The following is a 19,108-nucleotide window of genomic DNA, read 5'->3' on the forward strand; positions in this document are numbered from 1 at the left end:
ATATACAGGAAGAAAACAGTTAAATTTCTAGGTATCGATACAAAGGTACCAGCCTAAAAAGCATACACGTTTAGTACAACATTTAGTTTATAGTACAACATTTTATTTAGAACAAAATCAGTCTAGATTTTAATACAGTCCCACAAAAAAATCTAGTCATGTTCATAACAGCTCATATTGCTTTCTAGGTTTTTTTTTTGTTTGTTTGTTTTTTTAATTGGTTCAACAACGAACAGACCATTTATTGTAGTGCATTATGGAACCTAGGCTGTGAAGACTAAAGACCTATGATGCCAACATCCTAAATTTTATTGCCTTTCTAGCAGCAGGAAGCCCAAATAGCCCAAATGCCAAATGTTCATTAAATGCATTCCTGTCCAATGCACTTCATTATTCCCATGAAGCAAGAAAAGATCCTTTTAAAAAAACAAACAAAAAACACACATGGTGCATTAAACGCACTCCATATGCTATTCTGAGCCCACTGCTAATACAATGCTCAAAGCCAGCTTCTACAGGTAAAATCAGGCAAGTAACTTTTTCTCACAGAATCACTGCTGTTCTTTCACCTTCAGAGCTATCCAACAGATTTAAAATACTGTTAGAAAGTACTCACATGACTGGCTGTGCTCAAGATAAAGCATGTAATTGGCAAGTGGGGGGGTGTAGGTCAAACACTGTAGAGTAGCATTAAGAAAACGTGTGTTGCCAAGATTGTACAGGCCAACTCCAACACTTTGTGTTTCTTGCCAATCCATACGTATCTTCTCAGGTGGAAAAAGAATCCTTTGTGGCGGAGCAATTCCATCATTAACAACTGCAAGAAAGTTATATTTAAAAAGAGATTTTGTTTGTTTCTAAGAAAGGCATTAGGTATATATAGGTATAGTAAATATATAAAGTATATATAGGTATAGTAAAAATACTATTCTGCGGGAGCACCTAGAGGAACTAGCTACAATCCAAAACAGAAAAACTTATTGCAGACAGCTTTAATACCGCCAAATTCAAATTGGCTGGTCAGCACAACGTTTTGGGAAAAAAAGTTTAGTCAACCATTTTAATTTTTCTAAGGCAAGTCTAACTGCCATCCTGTTTTTAGTATCTAAAGCCAAGTTCCTCTCCATCTATAATCTTTAACCTGACTACTTCAACTACTGCTTTTTTCCTTATTATAACTTAAACCACAAACGTAGACTTGAAATTATATGGTAATAAATGCAAGGACAATGTAAAAACAAATAACTAGGAATGACGGTACCCCTACAAATATCAGATCTTTTCCTGAGCAATGTTAGCATTCAAAAACCTGTGAATAATGGAAGCTGTGAATAGCAACAATAAAACGCTTTTCTTTGCAAAACAGTCCCCAGTGGTGCCAGTGCACTCTCTGGACTCACTGCAGTGCATTCCCAGTGGTGCCAGTGCCCTCTCTGCACTCACTGCAGTGAATCCCCAGCGGTGCCAGTGCACTCTCTGGAGTCACTGCAGTGAATCCCCAGCGGTGACAGTGCACTCTCTGGAGTCACTGCAGTGAATCCCCAGCGGTGACAGTGCACTCTCTGGATTCACTGCACTGCATCCCCAGTGGTGCCAGTGCACTCTCTGGACTCACTGCACTGCATCCCCAGTGGTGCCAGTGCACTCTCTGGATTCCCTGCACTGCATCCCCAGTGGTGCCAGTGCACTCTCTGGACTCACTCCACTGCATCCCCAGTGGTGCCAGTGCACTCTCTGGACTCACTGCACTGCATCCCCAGTGGTGCCAGTGCACTCTCTGGACTCACTGCAGTGCATTCCCAGCGGTGCCAGTGCACTCTCTGGACTCACAGCAGTGTATCCCCAGTGGTGCCAGTGCACTCTCTGGACTCACTGCACTGCATCCCCAGTGGTGCCAGCGCACTCTCTGGACTCACTGCACTGCATCCCCAGTGGTGCCAGTGCACTCTCTGGACTCACTGCACTGCATCCCCAGTGGTGCTAGTGCACTCTCTGGACTCACTGCAGTGCATCCCCAGTGTTGCCAGTGCACTCTCTGGACTCACTGCACTGCATCCCCAGTGGTGCCAGTGCACTCTCTGGACTCAATGCAGTGCATCCCCAGTGGTGCCAGTGCACTCTGTGGACTCACTGCACTGCATCCCCAGTGGTGCCAGTGCACTCTCTGGACTCACCGCACTGCATCCCCAGTGGTGCCAGTGCACTCTCTGGATTCCCTGCACTGCATCCCCAGTGGTGCCAGTGCACTCTCTGGACTCACTGCACTGCATCCCAAGTAGTGCCAGTGCACTCTATGGACTCACTGCACTGCATCCCCAGTGGTGCCAGTGCACTCTCTGGACTCACTGCCCTGCATCCCCAGTGGTGCCAGTGCACTCTGTGGAGTCACTGCACTGCATCTCCAGTGGTGCCAGTGCACTCTCTGGACTCACTGCAGTGCATCCCCAGTGGTGCCAGTGCACTCTCTGGACTCACTGCAGTGCGTCCTCAGTGGTGCCAGTGCACTCTCTGGACTCACTGCACTTCATCCCCAGTGGTGCCAGCGCACTCTGTGGACTCACTGCCCTGCATCCCCATGGTGCCAGTGCACTCTCTGGACTCAATGCACTACATACCCAAGGTGCCAGTTCACTCTCTGGACTCACTGCACTGCATCCCCAGTGGTGCCAGTGCACTCTCTGGACTCACTGCACTGCATCCCCAGTGGTGCCAGTGCACTCTATGGGCTCACTGCACTGCATCCCCTGAGGTGCCAGTGCACTCTCTGGACTCACTGCACTGCATCCCCAGTGGTGCCAGTGCACTCTCTGGACTCACTGCACTGCATCCCCAGTGGTGCTAGTGCACTCTCTGGACTCACTGCAGTGCATCCCCAGTGTTGCCAGTGCACTCTCTGGATTCACTGCACTGCATCCCCAGTGGTGCCAGTGCACTCTCTGGACTCAATGCAGTGCATCCCCAGTGGTGCCAGTGCACTCTGTGGACTCACTGCACTGCATCCCCAGTGGTGCCAGTGCACTCTCTGGACTCAATGCACTGCATCACCAGTGGTGCCAGTGCACTCTCTGGATTCCCTGCACTGCATCCCCAGTGGTGCCAGTGCACTCTCTGGACTCACTGCACTGCATCCCAAGTAGTGCCAGTGCACTCTATGGACTCACTGCACTGCATCCCCAGTGGTGCCAGTGCACTCTCTGGACTCACTGCCCTGCATCCCCAGTGGTGCCAGTGCACTCTGTGGAGTCACTGCACTGCATCTCCAGTGGTGCCAGTGCACTCTCTGGACTCACTGCAGTGCATCCCCAGTGGTGCCAGTGCACTCTCTGGACTCACTGCAGTGCGTCCTCAGTGGTGCCAGTGCACTCTCTGGACTCACTGCACTTCATCCCCAGTGGTGCCAGCGCACTCTCTGGACTCACTGCCCTGCATCCCCATGGTGCCAGTGCACTCTCTGGACTCAATGCACTACATACCCAAGGTGCCAGTTCACTCTCTGGACTCACTGCACTGCATCCCCAGTGGTGCCAGTGCACTCTCTGGACTCACTGCACTGCATCCCCAGTGGTGCCAGTGCACTCTATGGGCTCACTGCACTGCATCCCATGAGGTGCCAGTGCACTCTCTGGACTCACTGCACTGCATCCTCAGTGGTGCCAGTGCACTCTCTGGACTCACTGCACTGCATCCCCAGTGGTGCCAGTGCACTCTATGGACTCACTGCACTGCATCCCCTGTGGTGCCAGTGCACTCTGTGGACTCACTGCACTGCATCCCAAGTGGTGCCAGTGCACGCTCTGGACTCACTGCACTGCATCCCCAGTGGCGCCAGTGCACTCTCTGGACTCACTGCCCTGCATCCCCTGAGGTGCCAGTGCACTCTCTGGACTCACTGCCCTGCATCCCCATGGTGCCAGTGCACTCTCTGGACTCAATGCACTACATACCCAAGGTGCCAGTTCACTCTCTGGAGTCACTGCACTACATACCCAACGTGCCTGTGCACTCTCTGGACTCACTGCCCTGCATCCCCAGTGGTGCCAGTGCACTCTGTGGAGTCACTGCACTGCATCTCCAGTGGTGCCAGTGCACTCTCTGGAGTCACCGCACTGCATCCCCAGTGGTGCCAGTGCACTCTATGGACTCACTGCACTGCATCCCCAGTGGTGCCAGCGCACTCTCTGGAGTCACTGCGCTGCATCCCCAGTGGTGCCAGTGCACTCTCTGGACTCACTGCACTGCATCCCCATGGTGCCAGTGCACTCTCTGGAGTCACTGCACTACATACCCAAGTTGCCAGTGCACTCTCTGGACTCACTGCACTGCATCCCCAGTGGTGCCAGTGCACTCTGTGGAGTCACTGCACTGCATCCCCAGTGGTGCCAGTGCACTCTCTGGACTCACTGCACTACATACCCAAGGTGCCAGTTCACTCTCTGGACTCACTGCAGTGCATCCCCTTTGGTGCCAGTGCACTCTCTGGACTCATTGCACTGCATCCCCAGTGGTGCCAGTGCACTCGCTGGACTCACTGCCCTGCATCCCGAGTGGTGCCAGTGCACTCTCTGGACTCACTGCACTGCATCACCAGTGGTGCCAGTGCACTCTCTGATCTCACTGCACTGCATCCCCAGTGGTTCCAGTGCACTCTCTGGACTCACTGCAGTGCATCCCCAGTGGTACCAGTGCACTCTCTGGACTCACTGCAGTGTATCCCCAGTGGTGCCAGTGCACTCTCTGGACTCACTGCACTGCATCCCCAGTGGTGCCAGTGCACTCTCTGGACTCACTGCAGTGCATCCCAAGTGGTGACAGTGCACTCCCTGGACTCACTGCCCTGCATCCCCAGTGGTGCCAGCGAACTCTCTGGACTCACTGCACTGCACCCCAGTGGTGCCAGCGCACTCTCTGGAGTCACTGCACTGCATCCCCAGTGGTGCCAGTGCACTCTCTGGACTCACTGCACTGCACCCCCAGTGGTGCTAGTGCACTCTCTGGACTCACTGCAGTGCATCCCCAGTGGTGCCAGTGCACTCTCTGGACTCACTGCAGTGCATCCCCAGTGGTGCCAGTGCACTCTGTGGACTCACTGCACTGCATCCCCAGTGGTGCTAGTGCACTCTCTGGACTCAATGCACTGCATCACCAGTGGTGCCAGTGCACTCTCTGGATTCCCTGCACTGCATCCCCAGTGGTGCCAGTGCACTCTCTGGACTCACTGCACTGCATCCCAAGTAGTGCCAGTGCACTCTATGGACTCACTGCACTGCATCCCCAGTGGTGCCAGTGCACTCTCTGGACTCACTGCCCTGCATCCCCAGTGGTGCCAGTGCACTCTGTGGAGTCACTGCACTGCATCTCCAGTGGTGCCAGTGCACTCTCTGGACTCACTGCAGTGCATCCCCAGTGGTGCCAGTGCACTCTCTGGACTCACTGCAGTGCGTCCTCAGTGGTGCCAGTGCACTCTCTGGACTCACTGCACTGCATCCCCAGTGGTGCCAGTTCACTCTCTGGACTCACTGCACTGCATCCCCAGTGGTGCCAGTTCACTCTCTGGACTCACTGCACTGCATCCCCAGTGGTGCCAGTGCACTCTCTGGACTCACTGCACTGCATCCCCAGTGGTGCCAGTGCACTCTCTGGACTCACTGCAGTGCATCCCCTGTGGTGCCAGTGCACTCTGTGGACTCACTGCACTGCATCCCCAGTGGTGCCAGTGCACTCTCTGGACTCACTGCACTGCATCCCCAGTGGTGCCAGTGCACTCTATGGGCTCACTGCACTGCATCCCCTGAGGTGCCAGTGCACTCTCTGGACTCACTGCACTGCATCCTCAGTGGTGCCAGTGCACTCTCTGGACTCACTGCAGTGCATCCCCAGTGGTGCCAGTGCACGCTCTGGACTCACTGCACTGCATCCCCAGTGGCGCCAGTGCACTCTCTGGACTCACTGCCCTGCATCCCCTGAGGTGCCAGTGCACTCTCTGGACTCACTGCCCTGCATCCCCATGGTGCCAGTGCACTCTCTGGACTCAATGCACTACATACCCAAGGTGCCAGTTCACTCTCTGGAGTCACTGCACTACATACCCAACGTGCCTGTGCACTCTCTGGACTCACTGCCCTGCATCCCCAGTGGTGCCAGTGCACTCTGTGGAGTCACTGCACTGCATCTCCAGTGGTGCCAGTGCACTCTCTGGAGTCACCGCACTGCATCACCAGTGGTGCCAGTGCACTCTATGGACTCACTGCACTGCATCCCCAGTGGTGCCAGCGCACTCTCTGGAGTCACTGCGCTGCATCCCCAGTGGTGCCAGTGCACTCTCTGGACTCACTGCACTGCATCCCCATGGTGCCAGTGCACTCTCTGGAGTCACTGCACTACATACCCAAGTTGCCAGTGCACTCTCTGGACTCACTGCACTGCATCCCCGGTGGTGCCAGTGCACTCTGTGGAGTCACTGCACTGCATCCCCAGTGGTGCCAGTGCACTCTCTGGACTCACTGCACTGCATCCCCATGGTGCCAGCGCACTCTCTGGACTCACTGCACTACATACTCAAGGTGCCAGTGCACTCGCTGGACTCACTGCCCTGCATCCCGAGTGGTGCCAGTGCACTCTCTGGACTCACTGCACTGCATCCCCAGTGGTGCCAGTGCACTCTCTGATCTCACTGCACTGCATCCCCAGTGGTTCCAGTGCACTCTCTGGACTCACTGCAGTGCATCCCCAGTGGTACCAGTGCACTCTCTGGACTCACTGCAGTGTATCCCCAGTGGTGCCAGTGCACTCTCTGGACTCACTGCACTGCATCCCCAGTGGTGCCAGTGCACTCTCTGGACTCACTGCAGTGCATCCCAAGTGGTGACAGTGCACTCTCTGGACTCACTGCCCTGCATCCCCAGTGGTGCCAGCGAACTCTCTGGACTCACTGCACTGCATCCCCAGTGGTGCCAGCGCACTCTCTGGAGTCACTGCACTGCATCCCCAGTGGTGCCAGTGCACTCTCTGGACTCACTGCACTGCATCCCCAGTGGTGCTAGTGCACTCTCTGGACTCACTGCAGTGCATCCCCAGTGTTGCCAGTGCACTCTGTGGACTCACTGCACTGCATCCCCAGTGGTGCCAGTGCACTCTCTGGACTCACTGCAGTGCATCCCCAGTGGTGCCAGTGCACTCTGTGGACTCACTGCACTGCATCCCCAGTGGTGCCAGTGCACTCTGTGGACTCACTGCACTGCATCCCCAGTGGTGCCAGTGCACTCTCTGGACTCAATGCACTGCATCACCAGTGGTGCCAGTGCACTCTCTGGATTCCCTGCACTGCATCCCCAGTGGTGCCAGCGCACTCTCTGGACTCACTGCACTGCATCCCCACTGGTGCCAGCGCACTCTATGGACTCACTGCACTGCATCCCCTTTGGTGCCAGTGCACTCTCTGGACTCATTGCACTGCATCCCCAGTGGTGCCAGTGCACTCTGTGGAGTCACTGCACTGCATCTCCAGTGGTGCCAGTGCACTCTCTGGACTCACTGCCCTGCATCCCCATGGTGCCAGTGCACTCTCTGGACTCAATGCACTACATACCCAAGGTGCCAGTTCACTCTCTGGACTCACTGCACTGCATCCCCAGTGGTGCCAGTGCACTCTCTGGACTCACTGCACTGCATCCCCAGTGGTGCCAGTGCACTCTCTGGACTCACTGCAGTGCATCCCCTGTGGTGCCAGTGCACTCTGTGGACTCACTGCACTGCATCCCAAGTGTTGCAAGTGCACTCTCTGGACTCACCGCACTGCATCCCCAGTGGTGCCAGTGCACTCTCTGGACTCACTGCACTGCATCCCCAGTGGTGCCAGTGCACTCTATGGGCTCACTGCACTGCATCCCCTGAGGTGCCAGTGCACTCTCTGGACTCACTGCACTGCATCCTCAGTGGTGCCAGTGCACTCTATGGACTCACTGCACTGCATCCCCAGTGGTGCCAGCGCACTCTCTGGACTCACTGCAGTGCATCCCCAGTGGTGCCAGTGCACGCTCTGGACTCACTGCACTGCATCCCCAGTGGCGCCAGTGCACTCTCTGGACTCACTGCCCTGCATCCCCTGAGGTGCCAGTGCACTCTCTGGACTCACTGCCCTGCATCCCCAGTGGTGCCAGTGCACTCTCTGGACTCAATGCACTACATACCCAAGGTGCCAGTTCACTCTCTGGAGTCACTGCACTACATACTCAACGTGCCTGTGCACTCTCTGGACTCACTGCCCTGCATCCCCAGTGGTGCCAGTGCACTCTCTGGAGTCACCGCACTGCATCCCCAGTGGTGCCAGTGCACTCTATGGACTCACTGCACTGCATCCCCAGTGGTGCCAGCGCACTCTCTGGACTCAATGCACTGCATCACCAGTGGTGCCAGTGCACTCTCTGGATTCCCTGCACTGCATCCCCAGTGGTGCCAGTGCACTCTCTGGACTCACTGCACTGCATCCCCATGGTGCCAGTGCACTCTCTGGAGTCACTGCACTACATACCCAAGTTGCCAGTGCACTCTCTGGACTCACTGCACTGCATCCCCAGTGGTGCCAGTGCACTCTGTGGAGTCACTGCACTGCATCCCCAGTGGTGCCAGTGCACTCTCTGGACTCACTGCACTGCATCCCCATGGTGCCAGTGCACTCTCTGGACTCACTGCACTACATACCCAAGGTGCCAGTTCACTCTCTGGACTCACTGCAGTGCATCCCCTTTGGTGCCAGTGCACTCTCTGGACTCATTGCACTGCATCCCCAGTGGTGCCAGTGCACTCTATGGGCTCACTGCACTGCATCCCCTGAGGTGCCAGTGCACTCTCTGGATTCACTGCACTGCATCCCCAGTGGTGCCAGTGCACTCTCTGGACTCACTGCAGTGCATCCCAAGTGGTGACAGTGCACTCCCTGGACTCACTGCCCTGCATCCCCAGTGGTGCCAGCGAACTCTCTGGACTCACTGCACTGCACCCCAGTGGTGCCAGCGCACTCTCTGGACTCACTGCAGTGCATCCCCAGTGGTGCCAGTGCACTCTCTGGACTCACTGCAGTGCATCCCCAGTGGTGCCAGTGCACTCTGTGGACTCACTGCACTGCATCCCCAGTGGTGCCAGTGCACTCTGTGGACTCACTGCACTGCATCCCCAGTGGTGCTAGTGCACTCACTGGACTCAATGCACTGCATCCCCAGTGGTGCCAGTGCACTCTCTGGACTCACTGCAGTGCATCCCCTGTGGTGCCAGTGCACTCTGTGGACTCACTGCACTGCATCCCAAGTGTTGCAAGTGCACTCTCTGGACTCACCGCACTGCATCCCCAGTGGTGCCAGTTCACTCTCTGGACTCACTGCACTGCATCCCCAGTGGTGCCAGTGCACTCTCTGGACTCACTGCAGTGCATCCCCTGTGGTGCCAGTGCACTCTGTGGACTCACTGCACTGCATCCCCAGTGGTGCCAGTGCACTCTCTGGACTCACTGCACTGCATCCCCAGTGGTGCCAGTGCACTCTATGGGCTCACTGCACTGCATCCCCTGAGGTGCCAGTGCACTCTCTGGACTCACTGCAGTGCATCCCCAGTGGTGCCAGTGCACTCTCTGGACTCACTGCAGTGCGTCCTCAGTGGTGCCAGTGCACTCTCTGGACTCACTGCACTGCATCCCCAGTGGTGCCAGTTCACTCTCTGGACTCACTGCACTGCATCCCCAGTGGTGCCAGTTCACTCTCTGGACTCACTGCACTGCATCCCCAGTGGTGCCAGTGCACTCTCTGGACTCACTGCACTGCATCCCCAGTGGTGCCAGTGCACTCTCTGGACTCACTGCAGTGCATCCCCTGTGGTGCCAGTGCACTCTGTGGACTCACTGCACTGCATCCCAAGTGTTGCAAGTGCACTCTCTGGACTCACCGCACTGCATCCCCAGTGGTGCCAGTTCACTCTCTGGACTCACTGCACTGCATCCCCAGTGGTGCCAGTGCACTCTCTGGACTCACTGCACTGCATCCCCAGTGGTGCCAGTGCACTCTCTGGACTCACTGCAGTGCATCCCCTGTGGTGCCAGTGCACTCTCTGGACTCACTGCACTGCATCCCCAGTGGTGCCAGTGCACTCTCTGGACTCACTGCACTGCATCCCCAGTGGTGCCAGTGCACTCTATGGGCTCACTGCACTGCATCCCCTGAGGTGCCAGTGCACTCTCTGGACTCACTGCACTGCATCCCCAGTGGTGCCAGTGCACGCTCTGGACTCACTGCACTGCATCCCCAGTGGCGCCAGTGCACTCTCTGGACTCACTGCCCTGCATCCCCTGAGGTGCCAGTGCACTCTCTGGACTCACTGCCCTGCATCCCCATGGTGCCAGTGCACTCTCTGGACTCAATGCACTACATACCCAAGGTGCCAGTTCACTCTCTGGAGTCACTGCACTACATACCCAACGTGCCTGTGCACTCTCTGGACTCACTGCCCTGCATCCCCAGTGGTGCCAGTGCACTCTGTGGAGTCACTGCACTGCATCTCCAGTGGTGCCAGTGCACTCTCTGGAGTCACCGCACTGCATCACCAGTGGTGCCAGTGCACTCTATGGACTCACTGCACTGCATCCCCAGTGGTGCCAGCGCACTCTCTGGAGTCACTGCGCTGCATCCCCAGTGGTGCCAGTGCACTCTCTGGACTCACTGCACTGCATCCCCATGGTGCCAGTGCACTCTCTGGAGTCACTGCACTACATACCCAAGTTGCCAGTGCACTCTCTGGACTCACTGCACTGCATCCCCGGTGGTGCCAGTGCACTCTCTGGACTCACTGCACTGCATCCCCAGTGGTGCCAGTGCACTCTCTGGACTCACTGCACTGCATCCCCATGGTGCCAGCGCACTCTCTGGACTCACTGCACTACATACTCAAGGTGCCAGTGCACTCGCTGGACTCACTGCCCTGCATCCCGAGTGGTGCCAGTGCACTCTCTGGACTCACTGCACTGCATCCCCAGTGGTGCCAGTGCACTCTCTGATCTCACTGCACTGCATCCCCAGTGGTTCCAGTGCACTCTCTGGACTCACTGCAGTGCATCCCCAGTGGTGCCAGTGCACTCTCTGGACTCACTGCAGTGTATCCCCAGTGGTGCCAGTGCACTCTCTGGACTCACTGCACTGCATCCCCAGTGGTGCCAGTGCACTCTCTGGACTCACTGCAGTGCATCCCAAGTGGTGACAGTGCACTCTCTGGACTCACTGCCCTGCATCCCCAGTGGTGCCAGCGAACTCTCTGGACTCACTGCACTGCATCCCCAGTGGTGCCAGCGCACTCTCTGGACTCACTGCACTGCATCCCCAGTGGTGCCAGTGCACTCTCTGGACTCACTGCACTGCATCCCCAGTGGTGCTAGTGCACTCTCTGGACTCACCGCAGTGCATCCCCAGTGTTGCCAGTGCACTCTGTGGACTCACTGCACTGCATCCCCAGTGGTGCCAGTGCACTCTCTGGACTCACTGCAGTGCATCCCCAGTGGTGCCAGTGCACTCTGTGGACTCACTGCACTGCATCCCCAGTGGTGCCAGTGCACTCTGTGGACTCACTGCACTGCATCCCCAGTGGTGCCAGTGCACTCTCTGGACTCAATGCACTGCATCACCAGTGGTGCCAGTGCACTCTCTGGATTCCCTGCACTGCATCCCCAGTGGTGCCAGCGAACTCTCTGGACTCACTGCACTGCATCCCCACTGGTGCCAGCGCACTCTATGGACTCACTGCACTGCATCCCCTTTGGTGCCAGTGCACTCTCTGGACTCATTGCACTGCATCCCCAGTGGTGCCAGTGCACTCTGTGGAGTCACTGCACTGCATCTCCAGTGGTGCCAGTGCACTCTCTGGACTCACTGCCCTGCATCCCCATGGTGCCAGTGCACTCTCTGGACTCAATGCACTACATACCCAAGGTGCCAGTTCACTCTCTGGACTCACTGCACTGCATCCCCAGTGGTGCCAGTGCACTCTCTGGACTCACTGCACTGCATCCCCAGTGGTGCCAGTGCACTCTCTGGACTCACTGCAGTGCATCCCCTGTGGTGCCAGTGCACTCTGTGGACTCACTGCACTGCATCCCAAGTGTTGCAAGTGCACTCTCTGGACTCACCGCACTGCATCCCCAGTGGTGCCAGTGCACTCTCTGGACTCACTGCACTGCATCCCCAGTGGTGCCAGTGCACTCTATGGGCTCACTGCACTGCATCCCCTGAGGTGCCAGTGCACTCTCTGGACTCACTGCACTGCATCCTCAGTGGTGCCAGTGCACTCTCTGGACTCACTGCCCTGCATCCCCAGTGGTGCCAGCGCACTCTCTGGACTCACTGCAGTGCATCCCCAGTGGTGCCAGTGCACGCTCTGGACTCACTGCACTGCATCCCCAGTGGCGCCAGTGCACTCTCTGGACTCACTGCCCTGCATCCCCTGAGGTGCCAGTGCACTCTCTGGACTCACTGCCCTGCATCCCCAGTGGTGCCAGTGCACTCTCTGGACTCAATGCACTACATACCCAAGGTGCCAGTTCACTCTCTGGAGTCACTGCACTACATACCCAACGTGCCTGTGCACTCTCTGGACTCACTGCCCTGCATCCCCAGTGGTGCCAGTGCACTCTCTGGAGTCACCGCACTGCATCCCCAGTGGTGCCAGTGCACTCTATGGACTCACTGCACTGCATCCCCAGTGGTGCCAGCGCACTCTCTGGAGTCACTGCGCTGCATCCCCAGTGGTGCCTGTGCACTCTCTGGACTCACTGCACTGCATCCCCATGGTGCCAGTGCACTCTCTGGAGTCACTGCACTACATACCCAAGTTGCCAGTGCACTCTCTGGACTCACTGCACTGCATCCCCAGTGGTGCCAGTGCACTCTGTGGAGTCACTGCACTGCATCCCCAGTGGTGCCAGTGCACTCTCTGGACTCACTGCACTGCATCCCCATGGTGCCAGTGCACTCTCTGGACTCACTGCACTACATACCCAAGGTGCCAGTTCACTCTCTGGACTCACTGCAGTGCATCCCCTTTGGTGCCAGTGCACTCTCTGGACTCATTGCACTGCATCCCCAGTGGTGCCAGTGCACTCTATGGGCTCACTGCACTGCATCCCCTGAGGTGCCAGTGCACTCTCTGGATTCACTGCACTGCATCCCCAGTGGTGCCAGTGCACTCTCTGGACTCACTGCCCTGCATCCCGAGTGGTGCCAGTGCACTCTCTGGACTCACTGCACTGCATCCCCAGTGGTGCCAGTGCACTCTCTGGACTCACTGCACTGCATCCCCAGTGGTGCCAGTGCACTCTCTGGACTCACTGCAGTGCATCCCCAGTGGTACCAGTGCACTCTCTGGACTCACTGCAGTGTATCCCCAGTGGTGCCAGTGCACTCTCTGGACTCACTGCACTGCATCCCCAGTGGTGCCAGTGCACTCTCTGGACTCACTGCAGTGCATCCCAAGTGGTGACAGTGCACTCTCTGGACTCACTGCCCTGCATCCCCAGTGGTGCCAGCGAACTCTCTGGACTCACTGCACTGCATCCCCAGTGGTGCCAGCGCACTCTCTGGAGTCACTGCACTGCATCCCCAGTGGTGCCAGTGCACTCTCTGGACTCACTGCAGTGCATCGCCAGTGGTGCCAGTGCACTCTCTGGACTCACTGCACTGCATCCCCAAGGTGCCAGTGCACTCTCTGGACTCACTGCTCTGCTCCAGCCGCACCAGCCGCTCCAGCGTCGGCAGCCGCTCCAGCCTCGGCAGCCCCTCCAGCCGCTCCAGCCGCGGCAGCCGCTCCAGCCGCTCCAGCCTCGGCAGCCGCTCCAGCCGCTCCAGCCGCCGCAGCCGCTCCAGCCGCGCCAGCCGCGGCAGCCGCTCCTGCCGCGGTAGCCGCGGCAGCCGCTCCATCCGCGGCAGCCGCTCCAGCCGCTCCAGCCGCGGCAACTGCTCCAGCCGCGACAGCCGCTCCAGCCGCGGCAGCCGCTCCCACTCCTGTGTCTGCATCCCCAGTGGACGGCTCACCACTGGGGATGCACTGCAGTGAGTCCAGAAAGTGCACTGGCACGACTGGGGATGCACTGCAGTGACTCCAGAGAGTGCGCTGGCACCAGTGGGGATGCAGTGCAGTGAGTCCAGAGAGTGCACTGGCAACACTAGGGATGCATTGCAGTGAGTCCAGAGACTGCACTGACACTCCTCGGAATGCACTGCATTGAGTCCAGAGAGTGCACAGGCACCACTGGGGCTGCAGTGCAGTGAGTCCAGAGAGTGCTCTGGCACCTTGGGGATGCAGTGCAGTGAGTCCAGAGAGTGAACTGGCACCTTGGGGATGCAGTGCAGTGAGTCCAGAGAGTGCACTGGCACCACTGGGGATGCACTGCAATGAGTCCAGAGATTGCACTGGCACCACTGGGGATGCAGTGCAGTGAGTCCAGAGAGTGCACTGGCAGCACTGGGGATGCAGTGCAGTGACTCCAGAGAGGGAAGTGGCACCACTATGGAGTCTATGGACTCACTGCGCTGCATCCCCAGTAGTGCCAGTGCACTCTCTGGACTCACTGCACTGCATCCCCAGTGGAGCCAGTGCACTCTCTGGACTCACTGCAGTGCATCCCCAGTGGTGCCAGTGCACTCTCTGGATTCACTGCCCTGCATACCCAAGGTGCCAGTGCACTCTCTGGACTCACTGTGCTGCATCCCCAGTGGTGCCAGTGCACTCTCTGGACTCACTGCACTGCATCCCCAGTGGTGCCAGTGCACTCTCTGGACTCACTGCAGTGCATCGCCAGTGGTGCCAGTGCACTCTCTGGACTCACTGCACTGCATCATCAAGGTGCCAGTGCACTCTCTGGACTCACTGCTCTGCTCCAGCCGCACCAGCCGCTCCAGCCGCTCCAGCCGCGGCAGCCGCGGCAGCCGCTCCTGCCGCGGTAGCCGCTCCAGCCGCGGCAGCCGCTCCAGCCGCTCCAGCCGCCGCAGCCGCTCCAGCCGCGCCAGCCGCGGCAGCCGCTCCTGCCGCGGTAGCCGCGGCAGCCGCTCCATCCGCGGCAGCCGCTCCAGCCGCTCCAGCCGCGGCAGCCGCTCCAGCCGCTCCAGCCGCGGCAACTGCTCCAGCCGCGACAGCCGCTCCAGCCGCGGCAGCCGCTCCCACTCCTGTGTCTGCATCCCCAGTGGACGGCTCACCACTGGGGATGCACTGCAGTGAGTCCAGAGAGTGCACTGGCACCACAGGGAATGCAGTGCAGTGAGTCCAGAGAGTGCACTGGCACCACTAGGGATGCATTGCAGTGAGTCCAGAGAGTGCACTGGCACTCCTCGGAATGCACTGCATTGAGTGCAGAGAGTGCACTGGCACCACTGGGGATGCAGTGCAGTGAGTCCAGAGAGTGCACTGGCACCACTGAGGATGCAGCACAGAGAGTCCAGAGAGTGCACTGGCACCTTGGGTATGCAGGGCAGTGAATCCAGAGAGTGCACCTGCACCACTGGGGATGCACTGCAGTGAGTCCAGAGAGTGCACTGGCACCACTGGGGATGCAGTGCAGTGAGTCCAGAGAGTGCACTGGCACTACTGGGGATGCAGCGCAGTGAGTCGATAGACTCCATAGTGGTGCCACTTCCCTCTCTGGACTCACTGCACTGCATCGCCAGTGGTGCCAGTGCACTCTCTGGACTCACTGCAGTGCATCCCCAGTGGTGCCAGTGCACTCTCTGGACTCACTGCACTGCATCGCCAGTGGTGCCAGTGCTGTCTCTGGACTCACTGCAGTGCATCCCCAGTGGTGAGCCGTCCACTGGGGATGCAGACACAGGAGTGGGAGCGGCTGCCGCGGCTGGAGAGGCTACCGCGGCTGGAGCGGCTGGAGCGGCTGGAGCGGCTGCCGCGGCTGGAGCGGGTGGAGCGGCTACCGCGGCAGGAGCGGCTGCCTCGGTTGCCGCGTCTGGAGCGGCTGCCGCGGCTGGAGCGGCTGGAGCGGCTGCCGCGGCTGGAGCGGCTGGAGCGGCTACCGCGGCAGGAGCGGCTGCCGCGGCTGCCGCGGCTGGAGCGGCTGGAGCGGCTGGTGCGGCTGGAGCAGAGCAGCGAGTCCAGAGAGTGCACTGGCACCTTGATGATGCAGTGCAGTGAGTCCAGAGAGTGCACTGGCACCACTGGGGATGCACTGCAGTGAGTCCAGAGAGTGCACTGGCACCACTGGGGATGCAGTGCAGTGAGTCCAGAGATTGCACTGGCACCACTGGGGATGCAGCACAGTGAGTCCAGAGAGTGCACTGGCACCTTGGGTATGCAGGGCAGTGAATCCAGAGAGTGCACTGGCACCACTGGCGATGCAGTGCAGTGAGTCCAGAGAGTGCACTGGCACCACTGGGGATGCAGTGCAGTGAGTCCAGAGAGTGCACTGGCACCACTGGGGATACACTGCAGTGAGTCCAGAGAGTGCACTGGTACCACTGGGGATGCACTGCAGTGAGTCCAGAGAGTGCACTGGAACCACTGGGGATGCAGTGCAGTGAGCCCATAGAGTGCACTGGCACCACTGGGGATGCAGTGCAATGAGTCCAGAGAGTGCACTGGCACCAAAGGGGATGCACTGCAGTGAGTCCAGAGAGTGAACTGGCACCTTGGGTATGCAGTGCAGTGAGTCCAGAGAATGCACTGGCACCACTGGGGATGCAGTGCAGTGACTCCACAGAGTGCACTGGCACCACTGGGGATGCAGTGCAGTGAGTCCAGAGAGTGCACAGGCACGTTGGGTATGTAGTGCAGTGACTCCAGAGAGTGAACTGGCACCTTGGGGATGCAGGGCAGTGAGTCCAGAGAGTGCACTGGCACCTCAGGGGATGCAGGGCAGTGAGTCCAGAGAGTGCACTGGCGCCACTGGGGATGCAGTGCAGTGAGTCCAGAGCGTGCACTGGCACCACTGGGGATGCACTGCAGTGAGTCCAGAGAGTGCACTGGCACCACTGGGGATGCAGGGCAGTGAGTCCAGAGAGTGCACTGGCACCACTGAGGATGCAGTGCAGTGAGTCCAGAGAGTGCACTGGCACCTCAGGGGATGCAGTGCGGTGAGTCCAGAGAGTGCACTTGCAACACTTGGGATGCAGTGCAGTGAGTCCAGAGAGTGCACTGGCACCACAGGGGATGCACTGCAGTGAGTCCAGAGAGTGCACTGGCACCACTGGGGATGCAGGGCAGTGAGTCCAGAGAGTGCACTGGCACCAAAGGGGATGCAGTGCAGTGAGTCCAGAGAGTGAACTGGCACCTTGGGTATGTAGTGCATTGAGTCCAGAGAGTGCACTGGCACCATGGGAATGCAGGGCAGTGAGTCCAGAGAGTGCGCTGGCACCACTGGGGATGCAGTGCAGTGAGTCCAGAGAGTGCACTGGCACCACTGTGGACGCACTGCAGTGAGTCCAGAGAGTGCACTGGCACCACTGGGGATGCACTGCAGTGAGTCCAGAGAGTGCACTGGCACCACTGGAGATGCAGTGCAGTGACTCCACAGAGTGCACTGGCACCACTGGGGATGCAGGGCAGTGAGTCCAGAGAGTGCACTGGCACCACTGGGGATGCAGTGCAGTGAGTCCATAGAGTGCACTGGCACTACTTGGGATGCAGTGCAGTGAGTCCAGAGAGTGCACTGGCACCACTGGGGATGCAGTGCAGGGAATCCAGAGAGTGCACTGGCACCACTGGTGATGCAGTGCATTGAGTCCAGAGAGTGCACTGGCACCACTGGGGATGCAGTGCAGTGAGTCCAGAGAGTGCACTGGCATCACTGGGGATGCAGTGCAGTGAGTCCACAGAGTGCACTGGCACCACTGGGGATGCACTGCAGTGAGTCCAGAGAGTGCACTGGCACCACTGGGGATGCAGTGCAGTGAATCCAGAGAGTGCACTGGCACCACAGGGGATGCAGTGCAGTGAGTCCAGAGAGTGCACTGGCACCTCAGGGGATGCAGTGCAGTGAGTCCAGAGAGTTCGCTGGCACCACTGGGGATGCAGGGCAGTGAGTCCAGAGAGTGCACTGGCAACTTGGGTATGTAGTGCATTGAGTCCAGAGAGTGCACTGGCACCATGGGGATGCAGGGCAGTGAGTCCAGAGAGTGCACTGGCACCTTAGGGGATGCAGGGCAGTGAGTCCAGAGAGTGCACTGGCGCCACTGGGGATGCAGTGCAGTGAGATCAGAGCGTGCACTGGCACCACTGGGGATGCACTGCAGTGAGTCCAGAGAGTGCGCTGGCACCACTGGGGATGCAGTGCAGTGAGTCCATAGAGTGCACTGGCACCACTGGGGATGCAGGGCAGTGAGTCCAGAGAGTGCACTGGCACCACTGAGGATGCAGTGCAGTGAGTCCATAGAGTGCACTGGCACTACTTTGGATGCAGTGCAGTGAGTCCAGAGAGTGCACTGGCACCACTGGGGATGCAGTGCAGGGAATCCAGAGAGTGCACTGGCACCACTGGGGATGCAGTGCATTGAGTCCAGAGAGTGCACTGGCACCACTGGGGATGCAGTGCAGTGAGTCCACAGAGTGCACTGGCACCACTGGGGATGCACTGCAGTGAGTCCAGAGAGTGCACTGGCACCACTGGGGATGCAGTGCAGTGAATCCAGAGAGTGCACTGGCAACACTGGGGATGCACTGCAGTGAGTCCAGAGAGTGCACTAGCACCACTGGGGATGCAGTGCAGTGAGTCCAGAGAGTGCACTGGCACCACTGGGGATGCAGTGCAGTGACTCCAGAGAGTGCGCTGGCACCACTGGGGATGCAGTGCAGTGAGTCCAGAGTTCGCTGGCACCACTGGGGATGCAGGGCAGTGAGTCCAGAGAGTGCACTGGTACCACTGGGGATGCACTGCAGTGAGTCCAGAGAGTGCACTGGAACCACTGGGGATGCACTGCAGTGAGTCCAGAGAGTGCACTGGAACCACTGGGGATGCAGTGCAGTGAGTCCAGAGAGTGCACTGGCACCACTCGGGATGCAGGGCAGTGAGTCCAGCGAGTGCACTGGCACCACTGGGGATGCAGTGCAATGAGTCCAGAGAGTGCACTGGCACCAAAGGGGATGC

General features: G+C 58.5%; 1 protein-coding gene across 2 annotated transcripts in view; it reads left to right on the forward strand.

Moving 5' to 3' along the window:
* The window catches only part of LOC308184669 (uncharacterized protein), a 271,042-nt gene that overhangs the window by 10,915 nt on the left and 241,019 nt on the right, over positions 1-19,108 (forward strand). The window lies entirely within an intron of this gene.

Source organism: Anser brachyrhynchus, assembly GCF_964034855.1.
Source record: "Anser brachyrhynchus genome assembly, chromosome: W".
NCBI classification, from domain to species: domain Eukaryota; kingdom Metazoa; phylum Chordata; class Aves; order Anseriformes; family Anatidae; genus Anser; species Anser brachyrhynchus.